Consider the following 12,826-nt stretch of genomic DNA (forward strand, 5'->3'; position numbering starts at 1 on the left):
CGCGTTGTCCGGCCCTCCTCCTTGTTGCTGGCCACCTCCTGACGACCCAGGGCCCCCACCGGGCCCGGTGAACTTGTCGATCGTCACCTGCTTGGTGGGGCCGCCACCTCCCCTGGTCATGGCTGCAAGTCTCTTGCGTATTGTCTACCACGTATGTGGGGACGGCCGTTTAGGGACCCCAAGCCCCTTCACCAAGTATAGCAGGGGAGGGCCGTGTGAAGGCAGCTGGTCCCTCAGCGGGGCCCGGATAACTGTATCTGCGGTGAAGCCCTGTGGCCAAGCAAAGTCCAGACAGGCCCCGAGACCAGCACTCCACCCGCTGACAGTCAGAGACCCCCAATCCCCCGTGGGCTGTGTGGCGTCCCTCTCACACCGTTCCCGGGCTCCACAGCGTCAGCCCCAACTCCAGCAGAGCCCGGGGACCCAGGGGGGGGGGTACTCACGGTTTGTCCTTGGGCACTTGGCCAGCCAAGACGCTCCGAGCTGCTCGCCGTCGTCCAGCCACCGCCGGGGCTTCCAGGGCAGGTGTGCTCCGAGCACCGCAGGGCATCAGCAGGTGGAGGCGCAGGCTCAATCGATGGGGGTGCGCAAAACTCGAGGCCGCGGCTGCAGCCCGATCACAGGGCCGCCGCAGCGGAGCAGGCAGTGCTACGGCACCAGGAACGCACACCTCCCCCGCAAGGCCCCAGGAGGAGAATCGCCGATCGTCCCTCAGCCCCAGGGCAGCAGAAGTTCAGCGGCGAGTGGCGGGCCAGCCGACCCACCCATAGGCCGTTCAGCCGGGGACCGCCAAAATTGAGGTCCCGGCGCCTCTCCGGAATACCAGGCCTCACTCGTCCGTCCCCCGTCTCCGCGCGTCCAAGCACCAAGGGTCACTGCCGACGGCACCGGAGGATCCTCGGCGCCACTAGGAATGTCCGCCCCACAAGTGAGTGAGCAGTGGGTACGGGGGCTAGGATAAATGTGTCGGATGAAGTGCGGGCCGGCGGGAGCTCTAACAAGCTGCGACCGCCATTGCCGCTCGCGTAGCCACGCCGAAATTACTTCATATTTCACCATATTAATTCACCACTAATCCTTTGTAGGCTTCCTGAATAGCGTGTGTCAACAAGCGCTATATAAATACAAACCTTTGTCCTCCTCTATCCTTCTGCTATCATTCCAAATGCAAATAACTGACTAACCTATCCACCACTTAAAATGAACTTGCATGTTTTCACTATACTAATTCAACACTAATCCTCTATGGGTCCCAGAGTAGCGTGCTACTCTCCGAAAAAGCACTTTGACGCCTCGTCAGGGGTAGTAAGCGCTATATAAATGCAATTATAATACAATACAATACAATAATATAATAATTCATTCGGCACAAAAGGCATAATATGATGAACTCCAACATCAAAATGCAACAAAGAGTAGAAGCTGAGTCCAATTCTCTTTTCCTTAGAGTAGAAAAGAAAAGTATCTTTCCCTACACTGCTCTACATGGAAATCCTACCTATTTCCCTGAGTCTATCCCTAAGGTGTCAGCATGTGTTGACTTCCTAAGAAGTACTCACGTCAAATGGGTCTGATAGCTTAAAGCTATGGAGCTCGTTCTAGGATGCTCCTTCTCCTCCGAAAATAAGCAGAAGTCTCTCGAATCTGTCCCTGCGCATCATACAAAAAGGCAATGTTCAACCCACAATACGTCATAAGATAGACTTTTCCATTTGCAACATGTTCAGTAGGTTTCTACAGAAGCTCTAATTAAAATTATTCAATGTTCAGTGGCCTTGGGTTGCAGATAGGCCAAACACGAAAGGCGTCCTCCCTTTTTCGTCTTCCAGCCTTCTTCAAAGACATTCCGGGTCGAATTCCTGCACTTGCAGTAGGAAGAGAACATAATGTCTTCGAACACAAAAAGGATTCATTTAATTAATTCTTGATCAATCCAAGGAGAAACAAAACTCAAAACATCTTGCAGTTTGGGCCTACAGGCAACTTAAACTAAACACGAATTACATTGCACAAATAATATTTTGTCCTGCAAATTATACATACAGGAATTATAGGTTTCTTTAATACATACAAAGTCCTATTTAAATGTGCACACTACCTCTTGATACTTCTATAGCGGTGAATAATTCATATTTAATAATCGTGAAATGGGCGGCCCTCTTTACGATGATGGCCCTGCCTATATTTCTATATGCCCTCCAAAAAAAAAACATTCTCGTCCCCCCCAAATATTTCAAAGCATTGGAAGCAGAGGTTTCAGCTCTACTGAGGGAAAGGAAAGACCGCGCAAATAGCACAACACAAGTTGACCCATAGTTGGTATGACGGGGCAATCGCTTTGCCTAACATAAAACTGCATTATTGGGCGTCACAACTCATGGTGATAAATCACTGGCTGCATGCACTATAGGATGAACCAGCCTTTCCGATGGACAGGTACGTTCTACCTGCGAACCAGTTAATGAAAGCCCTACACACCACTAAACAGAAAAATATACTCACAGGGCCCACGGCTCACACAATCACAATATGGCATGCGGCACAGCGGGCATTAGGTTGGGAGGGAGTGCTGATGCAGGCCATTCCCCTCTGGGAGACCCAAAGACTAGGTAACTTATCAAACACGAAGGGCTTAAAAAAATGGGACCTCATTGGTCTCACCAAAATAGGGGATCTTTGGTTAAAGGGGGAGGTTATTCCCTCTGCGACACTGCAAGAGAAGTAGGACATGGCAGGGACCGAATTATACAGGTGCACCCAAATTAGACACGCACTTAGGAGTGCCATTCCGCCAGAGACACAACTACCAGAGGCTGCTCCCTTGGAAGACAGACTCCTCACTGACCATATGGTAAAAAAGGCTATCTCCCAGACATACCGTAAGGTCATAAATAACTTACCAGACCCCACAACGACCTTAAGGAAAAGATGGCAGTCAGACTTGGGCGACATAGAAGATTCAGACTGGCAGGACGCATTGGCGTCACCACGCAAAGGAGCGATACCATCTAAGCTCAAACTAGTACAGCTAAAAGTACTCCATCGCATGTATTATTCCCGCACAGCAATGAATAAAATAGGCTGTGCACCTAATACACTGTGCTTGCGGAACTGTGGCCTCCCAGGTACATTCTACCATTTAATATGGGAATGGGGAAGAAGTCCTGCTGAACCCAAAGAGATGCCTCCTACACATGTGGGAACCCACGAACCTGAATCTACAGTTGCAGAATTGGGCTACACTGGGGATGACAATTGCAAAAAAGAAACATAGCTAGGAACTGGGGCACGGATGTGTTGCCCGCTTACCAACAATGAGAACTGATATGGATGAGGCAATGGTGGCAGAGAGGGCAGTTTTCACACACAGGGGATGCCCCAAGAAATGGTCTAAGATTTGGGGGAAGTGGAACGAATTTAGAGGATATATATGTGAACCTCTGCAAACAGAGTCAAGCCCAGATACTAGCCTGGTATGATGGAGGTACAGGGGACAGCATTATGTACAGATGGGCAACACTATAAATGGGTGGGAGGGAAGAGAAGTCAAATGTCTGTTGCAAGTATGATGAGAAGGGACGAAATGTATAAGTGCAATGAAAACATGGTCACTACTGTAAAACTTGACCTAATGGAGAATGTTATGTCTTATTGTACAAAATTGAATACAAATGTATCCAAAAAGAAAATAATTGTGAAACACTGCAAACGATAAAAATACATTTGAGTGCATTTAAACCATGAGTATAGTGCAGCCATACAATCTAGAGTGCTGTAAGGGCTCTATCAGTTACCCCATTTTATGACTAGTGTCATAACACCAATTATATTCTCTCAGTTTTCTCCTTGTAGAAGAGACTGACCTAAACAGAAGTTGTAGCTTGCTGTCCCTGTCTAAATCTTTCTAACCCTTTAAGGTGCTGATAATGACTGTCCTGCAGTCGTTCCAATTCTCGTTCTAATTTTTTCAAAGAATTTTCATTATGACGTGCTCTTTGTCATTTGAAAGCCTTGATAACTCCCAATAGTACTATTATACAAATTACAGCTATTATGATAGGTTTTAAGATATATCCCATTATTCCTTGTCCCAGGCTTCTAAACCAGCTTCCAATCTTTCCAAAACCCTTACCAATTTCTTCCCAACGTCCCTCAGCAGCCAGATCACGCAAATCTTGGTGTATCTTTGAAATGTTATTAATGTACTTCCTTATATCCCGACTGTTGTCAGGAATATAGGTACGGCACTGTTGAACTTTCAATAATTTACAGGCTCCTCCGGCTTTTTCTAATAACACTTCTAAAGCAAGACGATTTTGAAGAACCATAGCTCTTATCAAAACCATCTCCCCATCTACAAGTAATAAGATTTGAGCCTTATTCACATAGAGCTTTTCCACTAGAGTTGGCAATTTTCTAAATTTCACATCATTCAAAATCACACCCAAGCTAGGTATCATGGCACCAAACACATCCCCAACAATTTCTCCTGCACTTTCACCATGTTTTCCTCTGTGAGATCTTTTCCCTTCCAAAGGCCATAAATCATCCACATGAAAGGTTTTTGGAAATACCACAGCCAAATAACACGTACCATACCAATTCTTGGGTAATTTCACATAAGTACTTTTTCCCCACATAAAATGTACATTTGGCACTATGGTTAGTTTACGCAAGAGCACTTTTCTGATTGATTCCTCAATTAAGAAAATGTGTTCACAATCACTCTTCATGTTGAAGGGTGTATAATGCACAGTTTCTCTTTTTGCTGAAAATCTAGAGCTATTGGGCCTGAACTTCCCTTTGCTTTATGATCTAATTCATCCTGGGTCAATTGAATAACTTTATGCTTTGGATCTGGTCTAAATAAAGTCTGCCTATGTCCATCTTCAATCTGATCTACAAACTTCTTCTCAATGTCAGATAACATACAGGTCAGATTGTGGCTTTGGGCATAAGATGTATCTAAAGTAATAGTAGGCACAAAGTACGTTGACATCCTTTCTACTTCCTTATAATAATCAAATGTATTCATATACATAAGAACTGGAACTTCTGAGAGTACCACATCATAATTGGAGAAGTAGTACTCAAAATGTGCCTTACTATAAAACATGCTCAACAACACACTACATGTGATGCCATACGTTAAAGGTAAATGAGGGTATCGAATACCTTCTTCTACTGATGCTGGCAGTTGCATACACACATAGCAATCTTTCGCTTCCATTGTATCGACATACTTATTCAACAAACGAGCATATGCATTCAATGTGAAATCACCTTTTGACGAATCTACATGTAACATCCAACTAGTTTCCCTGATCATGTCTTTATCCTTTGCAGATGCACCCTCTTCTACATCTGAAGCAGATGGGGTAGATGTCACATGTTCCCCATTCTTTTCAGCATTGTGAGACCCAACCAAAGATGTAACAATCACCACAGTTATGACAATAAGCACCACAACAATAAGGGTACCAATTATGCACTTCTGCTTGCGTCTTGAGCTTCCAGACTCCATTGTGAATCACTGTTAGAGTTCTTGAGGCACAAACAAAATCAATAAAGTCTATTTCCTCTTCATTCACTTATTCTGTTATTTACGATGTCTTTTTATTTTTTGTTTTCTATTCAGTGATTGCAATTGTCAGTCCAATAATACTAATCTATTGAAGAGATGTAGTCAGCCCTTTCCCTTATTGCTTCTTCTACTGAAAGTCCCTAATTTACATCTTCTTCTACTGGGGCCTAGGTTATCTTCTTTCTAAGGCTATAAACATGTTTCTGTCACAGTTCAAGCTTCACCATTAATGATATTAGATCCAAGCATAGTAAGACAAGCTGCAAAATTTCCGCACAAATCTCTCCCATTTCCTATGCGGTGGGCTGTCGACCAAAAGTAGGGAAAGTAACCTGGTTAAGGATCAGAAATCGCAAACCACTCAGCCTTGGTGGATGAGGAACTGTCAGAATTCCCAAAGTATCAACTCCAGGGACCAGAAACTGAATATCAATTGTCAGAGTGCTCTCTCCGTGACTCACTGTACCAGTCCCCAGCCTCCTGGATCTCGCCGGTCTCTGCATCTGCAGCCAGGTACTTCCACTCAGGATATGAGTACTTTTGAGACAGTACTCTCTCTCTCTTCTGGATCGTCTTAGACCATCCGGTCTTTCTTCTGCTTCACTTTGATCTGATTTAGACGTTTCAGGAATCGGAGCGAGATTTTTCTTAGGTGCAAGCCTTATATTCAGCCTCTCTTTTATTGCTGGCCAAATTTCTATTTCGGCATCTGCTCTCCTCTCTTCCTCTGTACCAAGCTGTTCACTCTGATCTGGTTCAAAGTTCACTTCGGCAATTTCATCTATTTCAGAATTTGAACTCAACTCTGGAGCGGCTTGATCTCTTCTTTCTTGCTCAGTTGATTGTCCAGCCTCCTCAGGAGTTTGTAGGCCTTGACTCATTGCATCCTCTCCTATTGCATTTTCAGTTGCACTTCTCGGAACAAGGGGAGTCGTTTTTTCCACAGGCTCTGGAACTCGCCGGGTATGCGAAGCTTGGATCTAGTTTGGCAATCCTCCACACTTCACCGCTGTACTTGTGACCAGAATCACCTAGCATGGTCCTCGCCAGCGAGCATCAAGGCAGCTCTTCCTCGCGTGCTTTCAGACAAGCACCCAGTCACCAGGGTTACGGTCATGCAGGGGGTCTCTCGAGGAGGATGCAGTTGCAGCCTGACCTGGTGAGACACCTAATTAACCACATCAGCCAATCCCCTACAATAATCCAGAACCAAATCATCTGTGATGTTTATCAATGCTGTAGCTGGCACCATATGCAATCACATAGCTCTTTCCATCAATTTCTCATGGGGAGAAAGCCCTGTCCTTCTAGTAGGAGTTCTATGCAGACTCATCAATACCAACGGCAGCGCATCTGGCCATTTTAAAGAAGTTGATGAACAAACTTTTGACACCCTCATCTTGATTGTGCCATTTATCTGCTCCACAAGACCAGATGCCTCAGGCCTGTAGCTACAGTGCAATCTCTGATCAATCTTCAAAGCCGTACACAACAATTTATTTAGTTTGCTATGGAAGTGTGTTCCTCTATCTGTCTCCACTGATGTCTGAAATCCAATACGCAGGATCAATTCCCGTAATAGCAGGTTTGCCACTGTGAGACTGTCACATCGTCTAGCTGGATATGCCTCAAACCAATGTGAAAAGATACACACCACCACCAAAACATATTTCAACCTGTTACACCTCGGCAGCTCAATAAAATCCAACTGTATCCTATTGAAAGGACCTCCTGATCTTCCAATGTGACTCATCTCAACCACAGTTCTCTTTCCAACATTTATTTGTTGACAAGTGACACACCTATGAAACTAGGCTTGCCTAAACACTCGCACCATGGCATCTCTCCCAAGATGAACTGCTCCATGAATCTACCTTGCCATTGGGCTCAATAAACAGTTAGGTAGTACTGCTCTGTTATCTGTCGACACCCAAATGCCATCTTCTCTCTTTTCACAGCCTGATCTAATCCATGATGCAGCTTCCTCCTCTGGGACCTCATCCTGCAGCCACTTTACCTCATCCCAAGTATCGGCTACAGCTAACATCATGCTGAGCTTGGTCTCTTCTGTGCTCTATCCTACATATTCTCCATTGAAAACACAATCATATATAGCACAAAAACTAGCTACTTCGTCAGAATAGTTATTGCCTTTTGTAACAAAGTCCTCCCCCTTTCCATGGGCTGCACATTTTACTACAGCAATCTCCTCAGGTTTCTGCAAGGCATCCATTAATTGGCGCACATATTCTCCATTACGGATTGGGGATCCTGAGGACGTTAGAAATCCCCTTTGAGACCATAACTGTCTGAAATCATGAACCACTCCAAACCCATATTTGCTGTCCGTATAGACAGTAACTCAGACTCCATTTGAGATGGTACAAGCATGTATCAGAGCAATGATCTCGGCTACCTGAGCAGAGTATACTCTTTTCAAACAGGCAGCTTCCACCACCCCCAATAGTGGTGCACACAGCAAACGCTGCTCTTAAACACCTTTTATTGTCTCTTAAGCATGAACCATACAAAAAGGATCAAATCAGATTCAGGCAGAGGTTCATCAACAATGTCAGGTCTGGGTTTGGTAGATAGCTCAGTAACATCTAGACAGTCATGTTCTTCACAATCTTCTCCTTCCTCTTGTGGAAGAGGCAACAATGTGGCAGGATTCAAGATGGTACAGCGTTTCAAAGTGACATTTTCAGAAGCCAATATAACCTGCTCATACTATGTAAGTCTGTTATTCGTTAAATACTGTGTCTTGGTTCTTGTTATTAACAGTTCTACTGAATGTGGCACATAAACAATAAATGGATGACCCATCACTATGCTTTCACATCTCTCAATGCTAACACATGTTGCAGCAACGGACTTGAGACATCTGGGCAACACAGACGTTACTGGATCTAATGTAGCTGGAAAGTTAACCACTGGTCTATGGGCACCCCCATGTGTATGTACAAGGACTGCTAATGCACATCTCTCCTTCTCACAGCAGAGAAGCAAAAACGCTTTGTTATAATCCGGCATTCCCAGAGTTGGTGCACAACATAGGCTCTCTCTCAGCTCGTGGAAGGCTTTCAAACAATCGTGGTCCCATGGTACCGGATCACTAACGTCCTTTCGAGTCAACCTCAATAGTGGCTTTGCTTGTAATGAAAAGTTTGGGATCCACTGTCGATAATAGCCGACCATTCCCAAAAACATGCAGACTTCTCTCCGGGTTTTCGGAGTTCCCATTTGCAGAATCGTCTCTATGCGATCTGGTGACACTCTTCATTTTCCCTTCTCAATTCGGTGACCTAGATACTGAACTTCAGTCTGACAATACTGAAGTTTATTTGGGGACACTTTGTGTCCATTCTCTGCCAGTTGATTCAGCAAAGCCACAGCGTCGATCCTGCAAGCATCATCAGTCTCAAAAGGTCATCTATATTCTGAACCAAAACTGAGCTCTGTGGCATTACCAGCCCTTCAAGATTCTTTTTCAAACTCTGTCTAAAGATAGAGGGGCGTTCTCTATACCCTTGCGGGACACGACACCATGTTAACACACAGTCGTCCATCCTAAATCCGAAAATAAATTGGCTATCCTCATGGAGTGGTATGGAGTAAAATGCCTGACATAAATTGATGACTGTAAACCATTCTGCCTCACATGGTATTTGAAATAGTATAACAGCTGGATTCGGTACCACAGGACAACATGGGATCAAGATTTAATTAACCCTGCGTAAGTCCTGCACTATTCTGTACTGGCCACTAGGCTTCTGCAGTCCCATTATTGGTGAATTGCAGGGACTTCTTCTTATCTCCTTTAGAATGCCTTGTGCAATCATAAACTTGATTACAGGTCATATTCCAGCCACAGTTTCTGGAGTCAATTTATACTGTGGAGTTTGTGGAAATACAGAATTTGGTTTTATTTCTAACTTAACAGGTTCAACCCCTCGAATCAATCCTATCTCCTCACCTGTGAAATCCCACTCTTTTGGGGAAACCAAGTCCCTCAAATCATGTGGTAAGTCCTCTGTCGTAAGAACCACAAACAATTCTGTGCACAAGCTCATATTGGGCATTATGAAATCAGCATCATCATCACAGGTTTGCAGCTCCACACCTCTTGGAGTGCAAGATATGGTACAGTTTAGCTTACACAAAAGGTCTCGTCCCAATAGACAGACTGGGCTTGAATCGCACACCACAATTTGATGTCTATCTCGGAACGGTCCAATTCTCACAGGTAACTGGTCTGTTAATGGGTTAGTCATTCTCTGATTGGTAACTCCCACCACTTGAATCGATTGTCCTGAAAGGGATAAATCTGGGACCACTTCTGTCCTTACTGTGGAGCGCGCAGCTTCACTATCTAACAAAAAGGTAACAGGATGTCCATTCACCTCTGCATCTACAAATGGTCCATTCTGATCTACTTCAAGGGCTGCACCTAAAGTGCATTCCTCTTGCACCCCCCTCTGACACTCCTGAGGATCTTGAGTTTGGTCAAATCTGTCTTGTATTTCAAAATATGGCATCTGATGATATACTTGATTATTTATTAGTATTCTCGGAGGCTGAGGTATCTGCATGTGTGACTCACAACCTCTTCCATACATGGAACTAGGTCTAGTCACGACGTTCAAACCCTCAGACATCTGTCCCTCTCCCTCATATTGCAATTGATTTGCCAGATGTAATCGACACTCGGGCTTCCAATGCCCGATTTTGTGACAATAATGACAAGCAGTGACCTTCTTTTGATTCGCCACCCAATCACCTCCTGTACCTGCATCCATTCCCCTTCCTCTTCCCCGTCCAGGTTGGATTACCATAAGTTGACCCATTTCCCTGCCATTTCCTCTTCCTCGACCCATCGCTCCTCCAACCCCTTGCATCAGATCGGGCCTTTCGGCATTCCTCAACTGCACCAACATCAACTTGTCTTTCACTTTCTTTTGTGCCGCCTCTACTTGCTCACTGCAGTATTTCGGACAGAACAGAATCTCGTCCACCGACTTATTCTGCCAGCATATCAGGTGGTGCTGTATCATTACACTAATATTCGATTTCAATCTCAGCACAAACTTCGAGACAAACTGTCCTATATCCTTTTGCTCAATAGTGTCTAATTCACTATGCTGTTTAAAAGTCTGATCGATTTTAAGCCAATCAACAGTCTGTGGAGCTACTTTAGATTGTAACCATTTAATCACCTGCTCATATTTCTTTATTACCTCGGGTGAAGGACCATGAGTCACTGAATCTCTAGCTGGTTCTGCAGAGGTCCACTCAATGGCAAATGTACATGCCGTCCACAAATTACCCGGGACCACTATATCAAACAAAGTATTCCAAATCAATCCATAAGACCTTCGAATTCTTGATAAACCGGTCTATTTGTTTATACCATTCGGCAGGTTTTTCCCTCAGCCGAGGAAAATCATTAGTGAACGCTGCCAAATCACCTCCGCTCCATGGCACATGTACAGACCCCCCATTTTGCACTTCTCTCAGAGGGAAATGTCCTACATGTCCCGTCCCTCCACCCAGAGGTGGAGTATCTTCTATCACTTTCTTAGCACTTTTCTTTCTGGCCCACCTCTCTTCCCATTTGTCTAATTCTCTCCACGGTCGCATCGCTATCACCAATTCTCTAATTTGTGCCTTTAATCCTGTAATACGCTTTTCTTCTAAGTCTTTATCAGTATAATTTAATCTGCAGCTTCCCTGCAACAATTTCATTTTGTCAAATCCACCTCATACCTACGTGCCAATTGTATCAATGCTTCCTGCGCTTGCTTTGCCTTTCTAGTGACATAGTTAGCTACAAATAACAACTAGCCTGGATCATATGTTTCAATTCTGTCCAATGGTAGATTCCCTTCTATCCATTTCTGCATTTAATCTTACCACATCTAACAATGGTGCCTTCATTGCGACTTGTAAGCTTCTCTGACCTCTTTTACTTCCTTATTCCTCCCTGTCACAACTTTGTGTTCTCCTTGGACCATCACTCTCCTCTATTCTCATAACTGGGCGACATTCTCTCTCACAACTTCGACTTCTCCTGTGGTTACCCGCACACAAATTCTGTGGATCAAACAGTACCCTAGGCGCTTCTCGTCTCATCCCCATTTTGTCCTTCCGTATCTTTGACTCCCTCACTGGCGGAACCCACATTCTGATCTCTGACCTAGAGTTTGCCAAAATTCCTGTTCATCTTGGTTACGACCCACTGTCCATCCTCGACGGATCAGCTGTAGTTGGCAGTGGGGTACTAGCTTCCACTGGTACCTGAGCCAACCCTGTTCCACTCATTATAAGACTCCCTCCAGATATAGTCTCTTCCCCTTCTCTTGTTTGCTGTTGACTTTCCCTGGTTCTCTCTCTAGGGTTATATATCAAAACCACAGGTCCAATGGTAACTGGTACTGTGAGAGATTCTGGTAACCGCATGGTACATGCAATTGCTCCTGTCTCATGATCTGTGTACCCTATCCCTCCAGATCCTCCTAGAATTCTAGTTACCACTGAAATACTCCCTCTTACTCCTGTTGTCTGGTCCTCTGATCCCATTTGTCCTGCTGCTAAGACTTTCCCTATGTGCTGCGTCTTCCCGGCCTCTAACCAAGAGTCACAAGGTGGAGGACGTTCTGATAGCAATCTTTTTTAGAAAACTGTCATCTGTATCACTGTCCTCTTCTGTCTTACTTTTCCCTCCAGACCCTCCTTCTAGCTTCCAAAGTGGATACAATCGTTCTCCCTCTATAGTATCTACTCTCCATCTCTTCAACTGTGCGTCCCACCTGGCATCCTGATATGCCTTTATTGCTTTCTTAATTCTTCCCTGTGAAGCTTCTCTCCTTTTTGCCATTGCTGCCGTCATTCATGCATCTAATGCCTCAAATTGTGTGAGTCTTGGCGGAGGTTTCAGAGGAGACATCACTCCTCTCAGCTGGTAAAGCACCTCCATACGAAATGACCCATAATGAGGGAACGCCAATTCTCCCTCTTTTTCTCTAATTTTATGCCAATTTTAAAGCCACATTATGGTATGAAGTCCTACATTGTTGCCATATAATGTGCCTGGGTATCCTCTGGTGGAGCTTCTTCTCCTACCCGAGTCACCACCCCTGTGTCGCCCCTACACAAATCTTGCAACACCTTAAAACATCTCATTGTTACAATCAATTAAAGGTAACCCAATTTTCACTGTTCAGTTTTGGACAAACTTCCACC

At 44.7% G+C, this 12,826-nt stretch overlaps 1 pseudogene across 3 annotated transcripts in view; it reads right to left on the minus strand.

Annotated features, from left to right (window-relative positions):
* LOC144781899 (adenosine receptor A1 pseudogene) overlaps positions 1–12,826 on the minus strand; it is a 316,798-nt pseudogene that overhangs the window by 198,698 nt on the left and 105,274 nt on the right. Inside the window, exon 1 of one of the 3 annotated variants that reach the window (XR_013601088.1) lies at positions 1,560–1,652. The exons of the other annotated variants lie outside the window; for them this stretch is intronic. The product of XR_013601088.1 is annotated as an adenosine receptor A1 pseudogene, transcript variant X6 (transcript). Of the gene's footprint in view, positions 1–1,559; positions 1,653–12,826 lie in introns of those variants that run through there. 3 annotated transcript variants of the gene reach the window in all.

This window comes from Lissotriton helveticus, chromosome 9, assembly GCF_964261635.1.
Source record: "Lissotriton helveticus chromosome 9, aLisHel1.1, whole genome shotgun sequence".
Lineage (NCBI taxonomy): Eukaryota > Metazoa > Chordata > Amphibia > Caudata > Salamandridae > Lissotriton > Lissotriton helveticus.